The 24596-nt window shown below is 41.9% G+C and overlaps 1 protein-coding gene and 1 long non-coding RNA gene across 2 annotated transcripts in view; one reads left to right on the plus strand and one right to left on the minus strand.

The window, feature by feature from the left end:
- Positions 1-24596, plus strand: part of ETS1 (ETS proto-oncogene 1, transcription factor) — a 156956-nt gene that overhangs the window by 57114 nt on the left and 75246 nt on the right. The gene's annotated exons all lie outside the window — the stretch shown is intronic.
- Positions 13147-13877, minus strand: LOC123520906. The gene is made up of 2 exons (XR_006679419.1): positions 13781-13877; positions 13147-13332 (listed from the first exon to the last, which is right to left on the minus strand). It is a non-coding gene; the product is annotated as an uncharacterized LOC123520906 (long non-coding RNA).

The raw sequence follows: 24596 nt of genomic DNA on the forward strand, positions 1-24596 counted from the left end.
GGGCTTAATTGGAGAGCAAATGTTTTGAGAATGATGAGGGCAATGAATGTACAAATGTGCTTTACACAATTGATGTATGTATGGATTGTGATAATTGTTGTATGAGCCCCTAATAAAACGATTTAAAAAACAACAAAAACAAATCTAGCTAGACCACGGCATATACACTGGAACAGATCAGAGCTCTCAACACACAAAATCCAGGATAGATTAATCCCTCAGGAACAATAATGGAAGTAGTGGCACACCATGAGGGTAGGGGGAAGGTGGGGTGAGAAAGAGGGAACTGATCTCATTGATTGACTTATAACCTCCCCAAGACACCCCACCCACCCAGGGTGATGAACAACAGACACATGGGAGAAGGGAGACAGCGGACACTATAAGATAGGAAAGTAATAATGTTTAATTTGTCGAGTGTTCATGAGGGAGGGAGGGAAAAAAAGAGCTGATACCAAGGGCTCAAGTAGAAAGCAAATGTTTTGAAAAGGATGATGGCAACATATGTACAAATGTGCTTGACACAATGGATGTATGGATTGTGATAAGAGCCTTAAGAGCCCCAATAAAATAATTAAATTATTTCTTTTTAAAAAGAAGATACTAGTCCCTAGAAAAGGATATCATACATGGTAAAGTAGTGAGTCAGCCAAAAAGAGGAAGCTCCTCAATGAGACGGATTCCCAGTTGCTTAACAATGGGCTCCAGCATAAGAATAATTACAAGGATGGCAAAGAATGGAGCAGGGCTTCTTTCTGACGCTCACAGCATTGCAGTGGCAGTCACAGCTGAGCTCATGAATTTCTCCCCTGCCTTTGTCACCTGGTTTTTACCCTTTATCCTACCTTGGTAAATTAGTAAATACAATTAGAAAACTGACTTATTATTATTGATGCCTTCTTCTTTGTTCCTTGTGTAGGTAAGGATTTGTTTTTGTTTGTTGTCCAGTGGGAGACAGTTGGTTCAAGTTAGCTTAAAATCTCTACGATATTATTATTCTAGAGAATGGTCAAGTCCACACAATGGATGGATAGATGGATTGTGATGAGTTGTGTCAGCCCCCAATACAATGATTAAAGAAAAAAAAAAAGAACTCATTTGGGAGGATGGGGGGATGAGCTTATACTAAGGGCTCAAGTAGAAAGAAAACATTTTGAAGATGATGGCAACAAATGTACAAATGTGCTTGACACAATGGATGGATGTATGGATTGTGATAAAAACTGTATGAGCATCAATAAAATAATATTTTTTAAAATGGTCAAGTCCAATAGAAGAGCCTGCTTGGACTCTGTTGTTACAAGGCTCGGTCCAGTTGATTCCGAATCACAGTGGCTCAGTGATACAAAATAGAACTGCTCCATAGGGTTTCCAGGTCTGTAATTTTTATGGAAGCAGTCTATCATAACTTTTACCCCAAGGAGCTGCTGGTGGATTTGAGTCACTGTGGGTTCTAATTATTGACTTTTCTGCAGCCTAGTGCTTAACCACTGCACCACCAGGGAGCCTCAAACACTTTTCATTAGTCTATGATCAGAGAAACAGTCTTAAACAAAAAACTGCCAAAAAGTTAATTTTCAACTTATGGGGACACTATAGGACAGAGTAGAACTACTCCAGGGGTTTCCAAAACTATAGATCTTTACAGAACAGACAGCCTCATTTTCCTTCTTAGGAACAGTTGATGGGTTTGAACTGCCAGCCTTTTGGTTAGCAGCCCATGATTAACCACTGTACCTCCACAGCTCTTTAGTATAGTCTTCTCACTGGCTGCTACCGAATTGATGCCGACTCATAGCTTATAGGACAGGGTAGAACTGCCGCGGTGAGAGTCTGAGACTACCACTTTACAAGAGATTTTCACCCATCTTTCTCCCAAGGGTGGTTTCAAACTGCTGAGCTTGCTGTTAGCAGCCCAACCTTGAGGGCAAGTATTTTTTCTTTGTCAAGTTTCTAGTGCCTAGCAAAGTGCCTAAATGTTCATAGGCCCAATTTAAGGTCTGTTGTTTTTATATACAGCATGTATCAATATGAATTATCAATGATTTTGACTGGTTTAGAATCTGTTATCTTAGTAACTGTATCAAGCCAGCCCCTGATAGGGCTATCTCATAAACGATCAAACAAAATGATATCTGGTCCTTGGTCATTCCCTTAATCATATGTGGATGAGACCACTGGGATCCATAGAGTTTCCATTGGCTCGTATTCAGAAATCCCTTCTTTTCCAAGTCTGTCTTTGCTGGGAAATCACCAATTAGAAAGCCTCCACAGCAAGCCTCCACTGACAGGTGGGTGGTGACTGTGCAGAAGGTCCACTGGCCAGGAATTTAATGTCGTTCTCCCGCATTGAAAATAAGAATTCTACCACTGAAGTATCACTGCCACAGTTATATAAGGACACCTCTATTCTATCTGCCTCTAGGATCTCTGGTGGTATAGTGGTTATGTGCTGGTGCATAGTTAGCAGTTCAAAACCACCAGCAGCTCTGAGGAGGAAAAACTGGGCTTCTTACTCACGTAAACAGTTACAGTTTCAAAACAAAACAAAACCCCACCGGGGGTCACTATGAGTCAGCATTGACTCCATGACAGTGAGATTCTGCCCCTCTCTATTTAGTCAATGTATTTATTGAGCGCTTATGCTGCACAAGTCTTGAGGCATCAAAGTAGGGTGTTAGTTCTGTCCTCAAAGGTCGTGATATGGTGACACCCAGGTGAAATTACTGCCAATTGGGAAGGGTGCACATGTCAATCTGTGCTTAACTTGCTTAGTACGAATCCCACCCCTTGTTCATTCCTATGACTTCCTTCCAAAGTAGTGAAAGTCAAGGTCGCCGTTTTCCTTAAGGAGTCCTTATTTGTCCAAATGAGCAGCAGAACCAGGACCCAGCTTTGAAAAGAGTTGTTTTGCTGATGTTTAGAATAGTGGCCATTCTTGCTCTGCTTTATGTATCTTAGTTCATTGTTATTCTTTCTCTCTTTGCCCTCTGCTGAGGTTCACCTCCTGGCCCTAATCTGCCCCTTTCTCGTCTCCAGACCCTGGCTTCCATTCCACTCTGCCTCCCAGCTGGAGTGATATGTTCCATTCCCCAGGTCTGCTGCGCCTCACTTCATTAGTGCTCCCAGTGTTTATGAAGCCAGGAGATAATATTTTTAGGTTTCATATGGAGTTTCCCGGGCAGCCTCTCTCTTAGCCACTTAGGAAGTTTAGAATAGAAGGTCATAGAAATGTTAGGCGTTTTTTCACTGAACTTTGGTTAAGCAAATGGTCTTGAGATGATGTTCATCCACTCCATGGGGCAAACCTTCTGGAAGATAGGAAATATGTCTCCTGCTTTTATCTGTCTTATTTTCACCTCAAGCAATGTAGGTTTTTTTGGCTTTTCTCTTCAACAGTGTTATTGAGATATAATTTCTTTTTGAGATATAATTTATATATGCTATAATTCACCCATTTACTGTGTACAACGTAATGTCCCTTTAGTATATTCCTAGTGTTGGGTATCCATCCTTATGATTTTAGAACATTTCGACACTCCTAAATGAAATCTTACACATATTAACAGTTTATCTTCCATTCCTCCCCCACCTTTCCTACACTTAGTCCAATTTCTGCCTCTATACACTTACCTCTTTTTTTATGTAGAATCAAGCAGTATGTGTCCTTTTGTGAGTGACTTCTGTCAATCAATATAATGTTTCCAAGATTCTCATGTTTCAAACTTTTTCAAGTCATGATACATGTTGTAGCATTTATCAGAACTTCATTCCTTTTTGTTGTTAAATAATATTCTACTTAATGGATATACTATACTTTATTTTTCCATAATCAGTTGATGGGCATTGGGGTTATTTCCATTTGGGGCTATTATCAATACTTCTGTGAACATTTATTTTATTGTAAAAATCATTTTATTGGGGGCTCGTACAGCTCTTAACACAATCCATACATAAATCCATTGTGTCAAACACATTTGTACATATATTGCCATCATCATTTTCAAAACATTTTCTTTCTACTTGAGCTCTTGGTATCAGCTCATTTCCCCCCTCCCCACCCTCCCTCCCTCATGAACCCTTAATAATTTATACATTTTTTTTGATGTCGTACACTAACTAGTGTCTCTCTTAACCCACTTTCCTGTTGTCTGTCCCTCTCGAAGGGGGTTATATGTAGATCATTATGGTCACTTCCTTCTTTCTGCCTGACCTTCCTGTGAACATTTATGTACAAGGTTTTGCATGATATGTTTTCATATTTTCTGGTTATAGACATAGGCATTTAATTGCTGAGTCTTAGGGTAAATTAATTCTGTGTTTAATTTCTAAATGAACTATTGGACTGTGTTTCATAGCAGCTTAACCATTTTATATCAGCAATTTACCATTAGCAATTTACTAATGTTCTAATTCTTCTATATCTTCACTGATGCTTATTATTGCTTATTTTTTTGCTTAAAGTCTTATAGTATATATGAAGTAATAACTTGTTTCCTTTTTGATTAATTATCTTGCAAATTCTTTCATGCACTCGGTAGTCATTTGTATATCTTATTTTGAGAACTATCAAAATTAGGTTATCTTTTTGCTATTAAATTATTGACAAAAGTCTTTTACCAAATATATGATTTGCCAACATTTTTTTCCCCATGGACGTTGTCATTTTACTTTTTTGATAGTATAATTTATTGCACAAAATTTAAATTTTGTTGCAGTTCAGTTATATTTATTTTCTTTTTCTGTTTGTACTTTTGGAGTTGAATCTGAGAAATCGTTATCAATTCAAGATTATGAAACTTTCCTCCTTTGGCTTCTTTTATGAGCTTCACTGCTTAATCTATTACATTTAGGTCTTTGACCCATTTTTAATTACTTTTTGTTTACAGTGTGAACTTTTAGGTCAAATGTCATTCCTTTGCATGTGGTATCTGATTGTTCCACCATCGTGTGCATAGATTTTAAATAACCACGTTATCGGTTTGCCACTTGCTGTTGAAATCAACTTGGCCATGGCAACCACATGTGTCAAAGTACTCCATCAGTTTTCAGTGGCTAATTTTTTTTAGCTGTAGTAGATGTCGATTAAAAAGAGCCCTAGTGGCATAATGGTTATACATTGAGCTGTGATCCAAAAGGTTGGCAGTTCAAAACCACCAGCTGCTCCTTGGGAGAAAGATGGTGCTTTCTACTCATGTAAACAGTTACAGTCTTGGAAAATCATGGGGGCAGCTCCACTCTGCCCTATAGGGTCACTATGAGTCAGCATCGACTTCATGGCAGGGAGTTTGGTATCTGGTAAAGAGCTGGATGCTCATCTTTACTAGCAGAAAAAGAGCAGATGGGACTAGATTGCCAGATTTTCTTTAGAGATGCCTCTGGGTGGGCTTGAGCTTCTAATGTTTTAGTTAACAGCTTACCACCTTAATTGTTTGTACGACTCAGAGACTCCAAATATCTACAGCAGCTCAACTCAACTCATTTCTATTGACTCAATTTTGACTAATGGTGACCGCACCTATATAGACCATTTATATTTATGAGTGTCCTCTTTTAACCTATGGCACAAGTAATCATTTATATTAAGGATTCTTCAACAGTCCTCATTATGCTAACGGCTTAGTTTTTTATGTATAGTGACTTTCATCTACTCCTGTAAAGACTTAGCGTCTCAGAAATCCACAGGGGCGGTTTTACTCTGTCCTATAGAGACACTATGAGTCAGATTGATTTAATGGTAGTAAGTTTGGCTTGAGATAGGAGCCTTAGCCCTCTTTGTTCAACAGCTGCATTGTAATTAAACCAAAAGAAAAGTATTTCATTTTAAGCTACTTCAGCATATTTGAACTCCACGAAGAAGAAAAAAAGTCAGAACTCTTTTCTAGGATCATTTAAAGATAATGCTATGAGTTATTTGAGTAAGTGTCATTGAATGTGAGCTTATTTGCCCAAAATATTAGTATTGATATTGCTCATTTACTTCGCTTGTCTTATCATGGAGTATTTGTTTCAAGGAAAGTCATAAACGATTGTCTGACAATCACCCTAAATCTACAAATTTTACCTTAAGAATTTAATTTTATTCATCTGTGTGACTTGGGCATCTTTGGAGAATCACCTCTGTGAATCCATGCAAAGTGGAACAATCTCTTGTCTTGAAAGCATTCCTACTGAGTACCCCTTTGATCAAGGCACCAAGTCCTTGTGCCACCTATTTCTTTTGGCCTCTGGGTCTTTTCTCTCTTCTTGCAGGTGCTCAGCAGCCCTTTGGGAAGGTGGTGGGGGGGTGTGGCTTTAGAACAATGGAGCGTTTCCCAGAATGTATTGTTTGTAGATTTTTACTGCTACCTAAGAACACAGTTGTTGCAAAAGTGCTATATAAATATATAATTGGGGAAAATTTTTAAAGATGTGTTTGTGACCAGCTGCTCTGTGTTTCTAATGCTTCCCAATGCTGTTCCTGCTGCAGCTGTGAGGGAGCCGTGGAGCAGACAAGGAGCACTCGCTTCGTGTCAGTTTCCCTTGCTCCGTAGTTCCCTTGGGAAGAGAGAGCTGAGTCCTTCCTCGCCTTTTCCAGAATTCCCAACACCAGTTTCCCTCCTCCTCTTGAGCTCAGGCAGACCCGGGATGTGGAATGCCACGATCTATATCCACACCAGTGCCGCTCAGCTTGTTCTTATTCTCAGTGGAGATTGGTGGGAATTGGTGTCCTGTCTACTATCTGGTGTTTCTCCTCCCTCTCACCACAGACATGCTTTCTTGGTGGGAAAATAACGACTGTAGTGTCTGATACATAAGTGATCAAAGGTTGATTAAAAATTTCAGCCAATGTGACAAAGTCCTTGGCAGGAAAGAACCTCCTTGAAAGGTTTTGCTTTGAGTGGTAGGTGACAGAGATATTGGACAGGTGAGTACTTTGAAGTTTTGAACGTATGTGTGTCTTCAGTACTTCGCAAAGACAACTTGGATCAGAGTTGTGCCAAACACTGCAGAGTCTCTCGACCCTGGACAAATGTACACATGTGGAAAGGCTCGGCTCCATAGCCCTGTGACAATTTCTTCAAAGTGCTGTGAGCTCACAATGGCAGTGTTTTGGCCACGTTTCAAGGCATTACTGTTATTTCTGTCGGCATAAAGCAGTGGTGCTTATTCACAGTTACTTCTAAGGCTTGGCACTTAGAACTCTAAAAATAATCCAAAGTCTATAAAACCAAAACCCTGCGGGGGGCTGGGCGGGAGGGGGGTGAAAGAAAAATGAGGAGCTGATTCCAGGAGCCCAAGCGGAAAGCGAGAGTTTTGAAAATGATGAGGGCAACGAATGTATAAGTGTGCTTTACAAAATTGATATATGTGTGGATTGTGATAAGAGTTGTATGAGCCCCAATAAAATGAATAAAAACAACCGTTTAAAATAAGTAAGATATAGGCTCAAATTGTTATTCATAGTTATATTGTTTACTATATTAAAGATATGACTTAACTTAGGATCAAAATTATTATATAAAAATAAATGAAATATCTGGTCGAAATGAAAACAACAAACAAAACCAAAACCCATTGCCATTCAGTCTATTCTGATGCATAGTAACCTTACAGAGGGTTTCCAAAGTCTAAAGTCTTTATGGGAACAGATAGCCTCATCTTTCTCCTATGGAGTAGCTGATGGGCTTGAACTGCTGACCTTTCAGTTAGCAGCCCACTGTGTAACACACTAAACCACCAGAGCTCCTGGTGGCTTATCAGTCTATAAAAATCAGGTGAAATGTGTGTCTTTTGACTAGTCTTCAAAGAGATTTAGTTTGCAGAATTACATAGTGAATTTACTTCAGAGAATGCTGCTTACATAAGTTGGTAACTTGTATATCCTGACATGAACTACCAACAGGACTCCTCCTTACAGTCAGTTCTGAGCTCTTTTCCCTCCTAATGAGAAGTCTCTTGTGTGCCTTGGTTTGTCCACATTATGCCTTCAAATATTGCTCAATAACTCCATTGGATACAGAGTAATTATTTTTGACCCACCTAATATATTCTATTCAGTACCCAAAGCCCATTGCCTTTGAGTTGATTCTGAGGAGAACTGCTCCAGAGGATTTCTGAAACCATAACTCTATGGGAGCAGAACACCGCCCACGATGAGAGGCTGGTGGTTTGGAATAGTTGGCCTGGCAGTTAGCCAAAACAACACCCAAATCTGATTCATAGCAACTGTATTTCGGGTTTCTGAGACTGTAAATCTTTACAGGAGCAGATAGAAATCAAATTCACCATTGTTGAATGAATTCTGACTTATAGCCACCCTATAGGACAGGGTAGACCTGCCCCTGTGAGTTTCTGAGACTATAACTCTTTACAAGAGTAGAAAGCCTCGTCTTTTTCCTATGGAACTGGCTGCTGGTTTTGAACTGCTGACCTTGCAATTAGCAGCCCAACATGTTTATCTAGAGGAGAGGGTGGGAGGTTTGAGCCACCCGCTTGCAGTTAACAGTGCAATGCTTACCTCACAGTGCCATGAGGGCACCTCAGCTTATTCTTCCAAGACGTATTTCTTATTTTATGCATTCATGTGATTTTTCTATTCTGTGGCATTCACACTTTCAGTCATGTCTGATGATTCTTCTTTTTCTCTTATGTTCTTTGTTTATCTTTATGTTAATGGTTTATTTCTACTATGTAGTTTGCTTTGCCCTTGAAAAATTAAACAGTATTAGTTTATGTATTAATGGCTACTTTGATTTATGCTAAGCATCATATTGGGGAATCAAGTCTATATAAAATACATCTCTATTTTTATTTACTGGTCTATTTGCCACATATTCTGAAGGTCTTGAATTAGACTTTCTTAAAGAGGATTTGAGAATGGTGCCAACTGTGATAAGAATAATGAAGAGCTTACTGCCAGCAAGAGTATAATTTTAACAACAGCCAATCCATTACAACCATTATAAAGCAGGCATTCCACTTTAGCATGATTTTATCTGTGTTGGTCTTGTCCGAACATAGTGACTGCTAAATGAACGGCAGTGTTTTCTCCCTTAGTCTCAGATTGGAGGGCATGGTTGCTGCAAATAGGATTGCTTATTGTCGCGTGCTCATGGAATCTGCCTCTTTGTCCCATGACTTCACTGTCTATATACTTTTAACTACCGAGAAAACACAACAGTTTGAAGTTGACATTGTGGTGGCAAAATGCTTAGGAAAGAACTCACTCCAAATGACATCATGAACAACATCTAAAGCATGCAATCATCACCAGACAGTGACTTTTGCTACAAGGCTTTATGTTTTAGGGATGGAAATCATTCAATGACTTTGGCTGCTTCAAATTTGGGGGATTTTGCAGTGCTCAAAAGCTGTTTTGCCAAGTACTTCATCTCTGCCCCCCCCCCCCCAATGCTAATTTTGAAGCCCAAGAGTATTTCATTGGAAACTTAAATTCTATTTGGGATGACTTTATGTTTTAGTCAACCACTCATCTGTACAGATGTCCAAGAAGATCGGTGAGACTTTGCAAACACACATTGTAGGAAAGGCTTCTCAAGAGTAAATGAACTAGAAACCTCAGCTATGTTAGTCTGAAAAGTTAAGTTCTGAATTATTAAGGAGGTTTAGGAAATGGCTGGCCTAGTCATCTGCCATTTTTATTATTTTAAAAACATTGCTTCTGAAAAGTGTGTGTATGTGCAAGTGTATGAGATCTGAGATCATTTTAAATGGAGAGAACCAAGCTGTAGAATAAGGGTCCCTTTTCCAAGCACACAACGCCATCTGTAATGAAGCTGGAAGCAGATCTGACTCTGCCACCCTGGATAACGTTTTCTAGGGAAGAGCTATCCTGTTTTTCATTTTCTTCATTCTTTTCCATTCACTTACTCATTTATTCAGTAGTAGATTCTTTCAACTATGCATTTACTAAGTCGAAGTCATTGTGTTGTAAACTGGGGTTTCTAATTTGAATAAAATATGGTCCTGCCTGAGCAGCAATGAATTATTTGAGGAGCGTTGTAAGTGCTACACCAGAAGGCTCTAAGTGCGGGCTTGAAGGTGGTGTGTTGTGTGAGAGTGAAGAGGAGGCAGTGCTCTGAGTTTATCTGGGTGGGTCTAGAAAACCTTCACAGGGAAGGTGATGCTTGCTGTTGAATTTAAACAGGTATGTGGGATAGGTTCGTCAGGACGTTGAGACAATGGAAAGGCACATAAAAAGTCACAAATGTGTAAACCATCACCCAGTCCAGCATGTTAGAGAACAAGATGCTTCGGTGGGAAGAAAGTGAAATGCAACAGAAATGTAACCAGTTGCTGTTGAGTGGACTGGTGTGCTAGAGTAGAACTGTAAAGAATGTACAATGGCTGTCTTCTTTGGGGGACAGAAAGATGAGGCCGTCTACACCTATAAAGAATGAGAGTCTCGGAAACCCACAAAGCAGTTCCACTCTGCTCTCCCTCACTGCCATCCATTTAATACCGACTCATCGTGACCCTGTAGGACAGGGTAGAACTGCCCCTGTGAGTTTCCAAGGCTGTGACTCTTTCTGAGAATAGATCACCCCTTCTTTCTCCTGTGGAGCTGCTGGTGGTTTCCAACTGTGGGTCGCAGCACAACTGGTAACCTTTACATCACCAGGGCTCCTATTACATCTTACAGGCTCACTCTGAGTCAGGATCTAGAGACTGACTTGGTGGCCCTGGGTTTTGAGTTACTGAGTTTTCTTTTGGAAGTAGATCTCCAGCTCCTGGGTGGATTTGAATGGCCAGCACCAAAGCTTTGAGCTGGTTTATTCTGGATTGGCCCCTTGCTGATATATTTTGCATTTCCACCCTAGATATACTGAATCTGAATTCTTATGTATATGGAAGAATCATGTGGTGAGGTGTTAAAATGTAGATTTAGATTCAGTATATCTGTGATAAAAGAGGCAAAATCTCTGACTGGGAACAAGCCAACTGAACCCATGGAAAACCCCTAGTTTTTGACATTTAAGGACTTTAAGCTGCCTTACAAACTTTGGATTTTATCTTATTGGTAATAAAGAGTCTTTGAAGGAATTTGATCTGAGGCATAGTATATTATTTTTACAGCATTTTTTTTAAGTTGGCGAAATGTTTTCTATTATTTCTGATCTCTCAGTGGTTCTCAACCTGTGGGTCATGACCCCTTTGGGGGCCGAGTGACCCTTTCATAGGGGTGGCGAGATTCATAACAGTAGCAAAATGACAGTTAGGAAGTAGCCACGAAAATAATTTTATGGTTGGGGGTCACTACCACATGAGGAACTGTATTAAAGGGTTGCGGCATTTAGGAAGAATGAGAACCACTGTCTTCTATGCTATACCTTTCCAAGACACCTTGCCCTTCTTTCACTGAGGTCTGAGCACTTTTACAAAGAGTGGAGGGCTGCTTCTGGCCCTTTTGTCTTCTGGGACGCCACATCTTTTGTGAAAGTCCTTCCCAACAGTTCTCAGGTGCAGTACTTTCCCACTGTAATGGGAGTGCATCCCCACCACAGATTTCCCATCTTGACGGAAACTTCCTTTCTCAAATGACTTGTTTGAAAAATAATAACAACACACATTTTATCTATGCATCTAAGTTAGAAATGGCTGGAAGCTGAAATACTGGTAATGATGGTGTGTGATGCATAAACAAGCGCGGCACTATTGATCAGGATGACTTTTCAATTGCTAGCAATTAGTAATGGGGGATGTCAGGGACTGGGAACATTGGCCTTTGCAGAGGTTTGGACAGAGGACAGCTAATCAGGAGACCTGCATGGGGAGAGAGGCGTGTTATTTAATTAGCTTCACAATGGTCTGACTTGAAGGCACGTGGTGGTTTTAATAGAGGGAGATAGATGTCCTTTTTGCAGGGCTAATTGTTGGGGAAAAGCGGGGTCTTTGTTCCGGCCCAGCATGAGGGCTCTGATCTCTTGGAGCCTAGGGCTGCCCCTGCTTATAATTTTAGACAGAGCTATTCAAGGCTGCTCTGTAGAGAGAGAAAAAAGGAACAAGAACAGTACTGTGTATGCAGGATCAGTGCCCAAATCTCCCCAGAGTTACTAGAGAGAGAGAAAGAATGATCTAGCCTTATGCACATTGGAGGATTTCCCCATCATTTATTTGCTAGGTTGTTGGAAAAGGCAGGGCTACACTACACTTTGATCAGCTTGGAGATGAGGTTCAGTGACCTAACTATACCCCCACTCCCTCCAAAATCAATTACTTTGCTATCCTAAGGATAGATCTTGCCAAATGGAGTGGACATGTAATGAGGAGATTATGTGTACCCCATGCTGACAGCCTTCATGGCAAAGGGACAGGGGTTGGCAGTGCCAGAATGCAAATGAGTGTAGCTGATACTCCCTAAATAGCCAAGTGTGTGTTGCCAGAGGGCAAAACCAAGAGCAGTGGAGGTGCGACTTACAGGGGAAGCTGGGAGACACCTTCCTCTAAAGTGTTTTTATGTAACCGCTCAAGACACCAACAAGTGAAATCCATCTGGATTCCAGTTCCAGAACTCTCTAAGGAAAATAACGGAACCTGTCAAGAATAGAGATAGCTGGAGATTCTAGTTCACAGCAAAAGTCAAGCTGAAAATTTTGCTATCCCAAAGAATGAGCTAGCCAAGGAAAATAAAAGATGGGAACGAGCTGTGCCATGAGGTGCTTTGTGGCTCAGCATTGCTTTTTAGTGATGCATGGTATTCCAGTGTGTGTGTGTGGGGGGGGGGGGGCAAGTTTCCTTATGCACACCATTGTGGTGTCTTTTTTTTTTTAATTCAATATTGGTAGCTAAGTATTATTGCATGTCCATTCTGCATCAAGCATGTTGCAAAGCACTTTGCATTACTGCATTTCATAGTCTGTTCAACTCTGGTCTGGGCACTGTTAACTCCATTCTACAGGTGAAGTAATTAAGTGCTGTGAGGGCTGAGGGCTGGAGAAGGGCTAAGCTAAAATAGAGCTTGCCACTCTCGCTTGCCACAACTTGCATCCTCAACCTCTGTGACATTGGCTCCCCAATTATTTTAGCATTTAAATGTATTCGGTTTAGTCAGGTGACCCAAGCCTGATTGTTCATTTGATAAGAAATGCTAGGCTTTTGTGTAGCCTATTTGAGCGCAAAGGGCATGTATTTGGAATTGTGTCATTATTTCCCAAACTCAATTTATTCCATTTAAAAATCCTCTCTGAAAAAAACAAAAACAAAACAGAACCCCTCTGCCAGAGAAGAATGAACTCACTAAAAGTGGGATCTTGATGTGGATGCCCGGCCTTTTGTGAAGCTGAATGATTGTGGCCAGCCATCTGGCCTCTCTCGGTGCTCTGGAATTCCCTGAAAGAAAAGACCATCGCATGTGTGAGTTTTAAAAAATTCTCAACATGATTTTGAATTTTTAATTCCTGGAAAGGGCTCTCTCCTGGGAACCTGCCACAAGAGAGCTGACTTGTTCTTTCTTCTCATGGTCTGTTGCCAGCTCTCCCAGCCACACTTCCCCGCCTCTGCTCTCCTTCCCCAGCGCGTCCCTTATGATGCTTCCGCGTAAGACCTTTTGGTGATGAACTCTTTCAAGATGGTTTCCCATTCTGGGGGAAACACATGTTTCTGATCAATCTGATGAAATACATTTCCATTAAGGAACAACTTCTCTATTTTCTACTTTCTTAATTCTCCATGTTACCTGTCATTACCTATCAGCTTCCATCCCCACAAGGCTTGCAAGCGTTTCCCTGGCCTGGCTGTTTGAATGGTGACTTCTTACACACCACACATGTAGGTTTACCTTCTCTCTCCATCTACAACTCAAAGGAAGGAAGATGCATTTTCTTGTACGGGAGCCAGCCCCGACAGATGAGATGTGAGCTGGGGTCTCCCCACCTCAGGCGTCATCACCGGACCATCCACTACATTCCAGCTTCTTCCCACGTGATGATGCATGATGTGAAGGGAGCGCACAGCTGGCTTTCTGTAAATGAACAAAGACTGCCTCACGTTTTGGCCCTTTAAGAAAAGAGAATTAAATATGAGCCGAGAAGCTGGGATTCTTGGCGTGGTTTCCATCTCGCAGCTTTATATCAATTGCATGTTTGGTGCTCAGTCAATTCTCAACGATTGTTTTATTCATTTCTAATCTAGCATATCCATCAAACGCAGATTCTACACACACTTTTCCAGAAGAGTGTATAAAAGAAGAGATACGAAATAGGTGTTTACAAAGTGTTGTGCATTTCAAATCCTCTGCTGTTAGACTTAACATTGGCAGAGGTAAAGTTAATATTGATTCATTAGGACACAGTTATTAGGGCACAGTTATTTGTTCAGTGAAGAGTCCTTAAGGAAAGATAGGGCTCCATCCTTGACTGAGATATTTGTCGGTGACCACGATGAAGGAATGCTGGATAGATTGGCTAATGGTAGGTGGTGAGGTGACCCATTTAGTTTCTTTTGGCCCTATCATATAGATCTGGAGAAAGTGATGTAAAATGATATATGCTTATCATTTCTCACATCTCCACAGCAATGATAAACCCTAACCAAGTCCATTCTTTCCTTGGATCTCGAAGTTAAGAACAGCCAACTTTTCAGCTACATCTTGGTTATCCAGTACCAGAGCCAAATATTCAGTGTAGTGAGTAGAAGGCCGGCACAATCCATCCAGCAAAAGCAACACCATGGCTTTCTTTATGCTTCTGTTCGACCTGCTAGAGTTGTAGCTTGGTTGACTCTCCCTGCCCTTCCCATACCCATCTATACTCAAGATCTATTCCCAACCTCTCTTCCATTCCTACTCTTAACTCCCCCTCCCAACCCATCCTCCTCTTATTGTAGGGCAGTGGTTCTCAACCTTCCTCATGCCGCAACCCTTTAATACAGTTCATGTTGTGGTGACCCCCAACCATGAAATTATTTTTGTTGCTACTTCATCACTGTAATTTTGCTACTCTTATGTACTGGGTGACCCCTGTGAACAGGTCGTTAGACCCCCCACAAGGGGTCATGACCCACAGGTTGAGAACCACTGTTATAGGGGATGCCTGCATGGCAAAAAGGTATACTTCAAAATGCATTGCTTCTGAAGACCTGCCCAGTGATGGTGAATTTGAGAAGGTGGAAGTTACTTTGAGCAGGCACTGGGCTCCTTGTATGATACGTTAACAGTCTGTTCTTTGTCACAGAGTTGGCAACAATTAGGTTCGTTCCATATATTTCCTTTACAGTATCTTGCGTAATGTATATAGCCATTGTGCATCTTTATCTTTATGACAATCAGTGAAATAAAAGATTACACTTGAAATTTATAAGTTCTTGGAGGTATTTCTGAGAAACAGTCTGAGAATTATGAATTGCACTGTGTCAAATGTTACAATTGACTATAAATAATGTGTTTGCTTTGTGGCATACCAAATGGCATTTTCACAAGTAACTATACTAATTACACACTCAAATGAAAAACAAAATGCATATGCTGACTATAGACAACATTTTCCCTTATGGAGATGGGAGCAGGGAGATGGGAAGAACAGAATAAAATTTTATAAAACTTTGTGATTAGAAAAGAGTCACTTCATTGGCTTTGTAGTCTTAAAGTCTGGGCAACTTTGAGTCTCACATTAGCCAAAAAAACAATAGCAACCTAATAAAATTACTGCTATCTGGATTTTACTTCCTGATGGCTGTCTTTGGGGTTTTAGGAAGTTTTATGTTTATCAATAAGATTGTTCAATATAATTTTTTGAGCTCTTACTTTTTGTTGTTGTTGTTAATTCATTCTATTTTGAGCTAAATATTGTTGGTTATAATAATGACCAGCAAATGGTAACTGGCCTGTAGGGACCAGACCAAAGTCACTGCCATCGAGTCGTTCCTGAGTCACAGTGAGCCTGTAAGACAGGGTAGAAATCCCTCTGTGGCTTTCCCAGATTGTAACTCTTTACAGAAGTAGAAAGCCGCATCTTTCTCCTGCAGAGTGCCTGGTTAGCAGCCACTCGTAACCTCTTGGTTAGCAGCCCACCTTGTAACCATTATGCCGCCAGTGCTCCTTGGCCTTCAGGGACATACATATAGGAATATATACTAGAGATGCGCTCAGGTTGCCAGGCAGAAAGGAGATGTCATGTGGGGGTAGGGTGAACGCTTCTGAGAGAGGGAAATTCTTCGCATATAAACAAATAACCATGTGGGAAAAAGACTGAGAAAGACTCCCTGAGTCTGCATAGATTTTCAGCTTGACCTGCCCTTTGTGACCCCAGGAGACCCTTTTACATCCCTTCCACCTTTTACTGTTTGCTGCTCTTCCAGCATGAGGATCTCCCATTGGCTTATCCTGTTGCAGTCCCGGGACTCTTTGGCTGTGCAGGATTGTATAATTGGCTCTGTGAAGATACTGGCTAAGTTACCAGGCCTTAATTCTGTGGAGATACTGGCTAAGTTACTGGCTAAGTCTTAGGGATTTAAGTCCTCAGAATGTCAGGAACACCCTCTTTCCCCTCATCCCCTAGCTCTTCCATTGTCCTCAGAGGAAGCCCTTTCTCCTGCTTCCTCTTGTGCCGAGGTCCCTTTTCCTGCCAGGGCTATCACTTCTTCCAGTGTTATCTGCTTCCTCTGCTTGACTGTCCATCCATCTCTGCTTCTTTATCTCTAGGGTGTTCGTGTTTGTCCTTTGGGACAACTGACTTGGCATTTCAAAATGATAGAGGGAGGCAGGGAGAGGGAAGATTCCACAGCGAAATTACCTTAGTTTAAGATTCAAACCACAATCGCAGAGAACATCTGTTTTGGAATTAGTTGTCTTTGGAACTCAAAAGAAAAGCCGGGTAAATCGCCTTCCACCCAGACGCAGGCACCTGCAGCCTGGGGAGTGGGCCAGGATGCTGCTCTTCTGGGAATGACTTTTCTTGATTGGGGACTGGTCCTCTGTTTCTGCCAGGTAATGAAAGCACATTGGTTCTTATACCATCTGTGCTAATGCCATCACTCCACTACCTCCTCCAGAGGCCAATTTAGGAGGACTTCAATTGAATCCAAATTGCATCACCCCCCAAAGGCTTGTAGGGTAGTCTCTATTCCACCTTATCCAGAGCCCAGAGGGCAAGGCAGTCCTAGAAAACACACTTCGTAGGCTGCAGGGAAGCAAAGGGACCCGGGCTATGGGGGTAGCCTGTAGCCTGACTGACAGCTCCAGACTTTTTTTTTTTCTTTTCCTGTCTTAGCAGAATTTGGTTTGCTGCAAAAGGGATACGTGATGTCTAAACTCGGGGATTTGAAAATGTCAATTGGTCCGTGGATCAGGCCAATCCATCTCACATTGTTGGGGCTGCAGATGCAGTTGAATGGCTCATAATTATAGTCTAAAGAAACTGTAGACAGCAATAGATCCCACCCAGACCCTTTTTCTCCCCTCAGCCCATACGAAGCTGTCTCCTAGCGGGAATGACAGTGTGGTTATCCTGCACTGTTCTTGCCAAAAGACAACAACACATCCAGTCCAGAGGGTAGTTTCACAGGTCCAGAAGCTGAGTCTAATAACCCGGCTTCTCCTGTGTACGTCATAGCCAGCTCTGTGTCTCAAGGGTATCTGGTTATAAACCAAGCCAAATGCCAGGGATTTCTGCAAAAGGACATCTATAAGTAAGGAGAGGCAGTAGTGTGATTAGGGAATCTGGTGTTCATTCTGAGCCTGCCCTTCACCAGTCACGTGTGGCCTTGGGCAGAACAAGCTCCCGACTCAAGCTCAACTCTCTTCATTCATAAGTAAGGCGGTTGGGCTTGAAGATTTCTGGCTGAGATCAGTCCGGCTCTAGCATGCTTTGGAGACCTAGGGTGATATCTCACTCACTGCCATTGAATTGATTCCAACTCAGAGTGGCCCGAGTGAGATTTTGAGACTGTAACTCTTGACAGGAGTAGAAAGCCTCCTCTTTCTCTCAAGGTGGTTTCGAACTGCTGACCTTGTGGTTAGCAGCCCAACGTGCTACTCACTACACCACCAGGGCTCCACGGATTCTATCTAAAGAACCCAAAACTTGCCATTGAGTTGATTCAGACTCACAACCTCATGTGTTAGAGTAGAAATACTTCATGGGGTTTTCTTGGCTGAATAGATTCCACAGTACCGACAGCAACGATCTTTATGAAAGCAGCTGCCAGGTCTTTCTTCTGAGGTGCTGCAGAGGGGCCACAGCCTAACTTAGTAGTTGGGTGCAAACTATTTACAACATCCAGGGACCTTGGCTCTAAAGAGGCACCAAATATGCAACTCTCCTTCAGAACCTGAACTAAATTAGCTTTTTTGCAACTTTTTACTACAAATCATCAGGTGAGGTCAAAGCGGGACAGATTCCTGAGTCAGGAAGACACTTGGAGAGATTTTGAAATCCAACTTGCTAGTTCTTCCTCTGCCCTTAGGAGAGAGTTCAAATAAGTAGAGTCTACAATTGTTCTGCAAAGGAATGGCACTTCAAATAGAGAGATCCGAAGAAATTTCTTACATAGTGCACCTGGCTAGATCTACTCCTGGTGATCATGAGTTACCATTTATTACTTCCTCCGAGCTGGGCACTGTGCTATGTGTGCATGATCTCATAATTTTCCTAACACCTGGTTCCTAACACAGGGTGGGAGCTGTTACCACCCCCACTCTACACAAGAAGGAATGCAGGTTCAGGAGCATTGAAGTGACTTAAAAAACCAATTGCTGTGGACTGTTCCTGGAAATTCCATGTGGGTGTCAGAATAAAACTGGGCCCTATAGGATCTTTGAATCATTGACTTTTTGCATGTAGATTACCAGACCTTTCTTCCAAGGCACCTCTGAGGGAACTTCAATGTCCAACTTTTTGGTTAAGAACTAATTGTGTTAACCATTTGTACAGCCCACTTAAGTGAATAAAATAACAAACAAACCTAAAGCCTCAAACCAACCAAATCTGTTGCCATTGTTGAGTTCATTCCAACTCACGGCAACTCCATCGGGTTTTCTTGGCAGTCATCTTTACAGAAACAGATTGCCAGTCCTTTCTTCTGCAGTGCCCCGGGTGGGTTCAAACTGCAAGCCTTTAGGTTAGTAGTCGAGTGCAAACTATTTACACCGCCCAGGGACTTGGACAATTGGCAGAGTTAAAATTCGAATCTGGAGTTCCTCTTATTAGAGCCCACATTTTAAAAAAGTAGATTTTTCAGGTACAAACAGGCCCCTAAGATCAGCCCTGTGCCACTGGGCTTCCTTCTTCTTATCACCCACCCTTTGTTTATTGTACCTTCTAAACAATAGGTAAAGGGTTTCTATTACATGGGGTGGGGGGGAGGGAGAGGAGGGAGGAGAGAGGCACGACTTTATTCCCTGAAACAGAGATGGGGCTGTGACACAAAAAGGTTAAGTGCTTATGGTGAGGTCATCCACTAGCTTGCAGTGAGTGAGAGCCTGGTTCGGAATCTTGACTGGGGCTCCTGAACTCCCCCTAAGACCTTGTGCCTTTTGGCAGCCAAATTGAATTAGGAGTTAGTTAAATTTTCCTTCCTATCTCTGATCTTCTGCTGTATTGCTGCTCAATAATAGTAGACAGAAAAGTCCCAGGCGCTTTTCTTCCCCAATATGTTTTTACCAACTAAATGTCTCACATAGAAACTACGAGCTGAGCTTCAGAGTTAAACTTTGAAGTCTGTTTCTTCAAACGGAGACTGTTGCCTTTTCTCAGAGAAAGACAACCACAAAGGCAGTTCAGACAGGTTGTTCATTGAGGACTTTTTTTTTTTTTTGAAATCTTGCATTTATACCAGTAAATCGTCTGTGAGTCATAAACTCATTTTCGAACAACCGTTAGTGGTCTGAATGTTCTTGCACCTACTTTCAACATAGCATGCCTTAGCCTCAGCTCAAAAGATTCTTTGGTTTGGAGAAGGTAAATATTTAAGAGTAGACAAATCATTTACTCCAGTCCACTTCTGGAGGGATGAGACTCAGTCTTTGATGATTGTTTTAAATTGGATACGGTTTTACTTTTTTTTAGAAAAATTGAGGTTGGAAGAGGAGTATAAATAATGGGGCAAATGTATGTCATTTACATACTCCATGTTCTTGAAGACATTCGTATATGAAAGTGACTTTTTCACCACCACAGCTTTTTCTTGCCCCTTAGTGACATGTCGTTCCTTCCCAGTGTAAAGACTTTCAATACTCGGCTGGATATAGTTCCGTAAAGTTTAAAGAATGCTTAAAAATACAATTCTGTTTTCTCCCAAGTGCATGACATGAAGATCAGAATTCTGCACCGTCAACAAAACAAAGACTTCCTTAGTTGATTTCTGCCTGAGGATCTTAAACATCAGTGACTTGAAACGTCACATGAAAAGCCTTGCCAGAGTAGGTAGAAGGCAAGGCTCAGTTGATCTTGTTTTACTGGTAGGGAAACTGAGGCAGAAGTGAAGCTGCATGAACTCAAAGGCTGGGGAATGGGAATTCTGCTCTGCCAAAGAAACTTAGGACAGTTCTAGATGCTGAGTCAGTGATGGTTTTTGGTACATCTTCCATAGACATAGTGTGTCAAACTTATTTAACCTTTGGATTAGAAAGAATTCGGGGCAAAGTAGGAGCCCTGAGCAACCAGAAAACTGAGTGTTCATCTGTTTAACATTTATTGAATATCTTTAAAGTGTTGGGCTTTGGGAATGGGGCATTTTCTAGGATATAAGATAGAAACGTTACTAGAAATTCATAAAAACATGATGAAAAGCCCTGTGTCCTAAAGAGAATATACATTTTCTTTATCAAAATTAGTTACATAATGAAGACAAGCACTGAAAGGTTTGGCAGAATTGTTAATGTTACAAACGTATGAAAATATTTTAACTTGCTTTCTGAACCAAAGTCAGTATATTATAAACCCCATTTCTTGAAGAAGTTCAATTGCTGTACACCAGAGGTTCTCAACTTGTGAGTTGCGACCCCTTTGGGGGGTCAAATGACCCTTTCACATGGGTCGTCTGATTCATAATAGCAGCAAAATTACAGTTATGAAGTATCAATGAAAATAATGTTATGGTTGGGGTGGGGGTCACCACAACATGAGGAACTGTACTGAAGGGTTGTGGCATTTGGAAGGTTGTGAACCACTGCTGTACACAGGAACTTTATTCAGTTTACTGAGATAATAGTGGTAGGATTTAGTGGTGGTTTAGTGGTAGGATTCCTACCTTGATTTCTAGCCAGTACTCCTCCTGCTCAGCCAGCCTTCTGCCAATGCAGGCTTTCGTGTTACTACAATGCTGAATGGATTTCAAGGGAGCTTTTAGACTGTGACCCATAGCCACTCTAGAGGATCCGGTAGAATTGCCCCTGTTGGTTTCCAGAGCTGTAGTTTTTGGTAGTTTGCTTAATTTATTATTAATTGAGAGTTAATACATACGTAGCATATCATTCCATAGTTCAATCAGATCAAGCAGAATTGTACAATTGCTACTACAATCAGGTTCTAAACATTCGTTTTCTTCCTGGACTCCTGAAGATCATTTCCCTTTTACCCCCACTCCCTCACCAACGTACCTACCCCGCCCCCCAAACCCTTCTTCTGCCCCTATAGGTTCATGTGTCCTGCGTTTCATAGACCAAAACACAGAAAAATATAACACAACTTCCTGAGGGTGGCCTCCAATGACATAACACCTCTGAGATACACCCTAATACGAACAAACAAAAACAAAACAAAACTACAGAAAACGTTGCTGGGAGCAGAAAGCCTCATCTTTTTCTGAGAGGCTGGTGGAGTTAGCACCCCCTGGGACCCACTATGCCACCAGGGTTGCTATGAGTTGGAATCAACTAGATTACAGTGAGTTTGACTTTTTGCATTTTTAGACCAGCGGTTCTCAACCTGTGGGCAACGACCACTTTGGGGGTCAAACGAGTCTTCTACAGGGATTGCCTGATTCATAACAGTAGCAGAATTACAGTCAGGAAGTAGGAACGAAAATAATGTTATGGTTGGGGGGTCACCACCACGTGAGGAACTGTATTAAAGAGTCGCGGCATTAGGAAGCTTGAGAACCACTAGAAGGCCTAAAGATCTACTTCCATAAATCAGCCAATGAATCCCCTGTAAATCATAATGGTCAGATCTATAGCCTATCATGGGAATTGCACAGGATCTGCCAGTGCTTCATTCAATTTTAATAATCTTTAATTTTCATACAAATTCCATTATTCTTCCCACAACATATATTTGCATTCGTAGACATTATAACAGTTATATCTATAACTATCATCAAATGACCTCCATCATTTATTACTGATGTTCCTTGTCCCAAGGGCCCTATAACAAATCCAAGAGTCATTGTGTAACTTCTGGAAGCATAAAATTTCATAATTAATATCACCCACAATTAATTTTTCTGAAGGCCTGTGGCAATGCCAGACTCTCTCTTCAATCTTCTTGCTTTACCTAATCTCACTCCTTCAGGGGAATATTTATACTTTTGTGCTCGCATAGTGGTTACTCATTAGGTTGCTAACTACAAGATCAGCAGTTCAAAACCACCAGGTGCTCCTTAGGAGAAAGATGAAGCTTTCTACTCCTGTAAAGAGTTACAGTCTTGGGAACCCACAAGGGAGGTTCTGCCTTGTCCTAGAGTGTCTCTGTGATTCGGAATCAACTCAATACCAGGGAGAGAAAGGATACTAGCTTAGAAATAAAAGATGATTGGTTGCTCAAGTTGTCATTGTTGAAGAATTAGAAGGAATTCCTAGAGTGGAAAGTGCTAATGGTTTACTCACCGTGGGCTCTTTCAAGTGTCTCAATTTGGTGGATGCTAGCAGCAATATTTAGGCCAGTGGGGGGAGTAAATTGAGGCGGACACTGTGAAGAGAGAAAGGAATTACTCTAAGACTGAGTTTGAAAATAGAGGAGGACTCAAAACAAAAATCTCACTGCCATTGTGTCGTACCCGATTCATAGTGACTCTGTAGGAAGGAGTAGAACTGCCACTGTGCATTTCTAAGACCTTAAATCTTTATGGGAGCAGAAAGCCTCATCTTTCTCCTTCAGATGGTTCCTAACTGCTGACCTTGCAGTTAGCAGCCCAGCATGAAATCTACTATGCCACCGGGCTCTCTTAGGATTAGAAAAATACCAGAGTGTTCTTAAAACACCATTAACAAAACAAAATATCCCCAAAGAAAGTATTGATCTGCTCAGTTCTTCCACCAATGCAGTCACGGTGAGTAAAAGAGGGTGAGCTCATCGGCTTCCCCTTGCTGCTCATTCGGATTTGCAAATGCACCATCCGCCAGCTATTTCCCCCAGATTGTCCCAGGATCCCAAGTGCCTCTTGTCATCTGGGGCCCACCATTGTTTTCTCGCACCTTTGGAAACACAGCTGGATTGCAACTCTTTGTTCCTTTACAAATCTAAGCCACAGCACACACATATTTTCCTCTGGTCACCAAAGGACGTGTGTAGCCTGGAGATTGAATCAGGAGCCAAAGATGAATTTTCTATTCCTGACTCTTTGAATGGTGTTGGGAAAACTGCTAGTTACTAGTACTTTGAGGAGACACAACTGGGTTTTGATGAAGATGAGCAGGTGAATTGAAAATCAGCAGGGGCAGTAAATGGTGAGCTTAACATTAAGAAATCAGAAAAACCACTATTAAAATAGCTTTTCTGCGGCTGCTTAGGAAGATTCACATGAGTCAATAGTAGGTCTAAAGGCCTGGCGCTAGTTACACTATGGTGTCTGTATGCTCCTCGCTATTTACTGATTGATTAGTGCATCCAAACAATCTCCAGTTATGATAACTCACAGATCAGTGGCAAATCACGAATCATTTAGGATCATGCCATGATTTTTACAGTGTCTGTAGTTCGCAAATAGGATGGTGCTATGCACTAATTCTGCAAGGGGGCTGCGGATGTTCCTGGTAGTGGTGGTTTGGCTAGTAGTTTTACCTAGTACACTCGGGGCATTTATTTATAAAGGGAGAGATGAAGTTCTGGTGCCTGATGACATTGTAAAAAGAACGGGATCATTCGAGAGTAAATTTATCAGAATGGGACTCCCCATTCAACCACAGCTGTAAAGTAAACTGGAAATCTTCGGAGCAGCGTGACTGGCTTCTGGTTTCGCCGCACTATCCCGATTCCCAACAGTATTTGGAAATAGGAGCCTTTGTATGGGGTCTCCAGAAAGCGGTCTTTGGCTTGGACCCGATCAGGGGCAGGGACACCAAGCTTTAGCTCATGAATGCCCCTTCTTATTAACTGGGTGGGCTTTGAACTCTCTGGGGTCCCTCTAGAAGCCCAGCCCCCACTCGAATCGCTCATCAGCAGAGCTCAGCCTTCCCAAAGCCCTTTGAGGACACTGGCTCGCCGACCCCCTGCGTCGCCCGCACGTCCGCCCCAGGGTCCCCTATGCCTCACGTCCTGTGTGTCAGTCTTGGTGAATGAGTGATGTACACGCCCTCGGAAAACTATTCCGTAGCCTTGGGGGAGGTAGGAGGGGCTGACACAGCTCCAAAGAATGCGTGAAGAATCAGACGGACTTTCCCCAAAGCAGCCGAGGCCGAGGCCACCTCGCCGAGCCGCGGCCCGCGTGCTCCAGGCCGTCCC

The sequence above is a fragment of the Echinops telfairi genome, unplaced genomic scaffold (assembly GCF_000313985.2).
Source record: "Echinops telfairi isolate 266 unplaced genomic scaffold, ASM31398v2 ScPeMD7_7465;HRSCAF=8503, whole genome shotgun sequence".
NCBI classification, from domain to species: domain Eukaryota; kingdom Metazoa; phylum Chordata; class Mammalia; order Afrosoricida; family Tenrecidae; genus Echinops; species Echinops telfairi.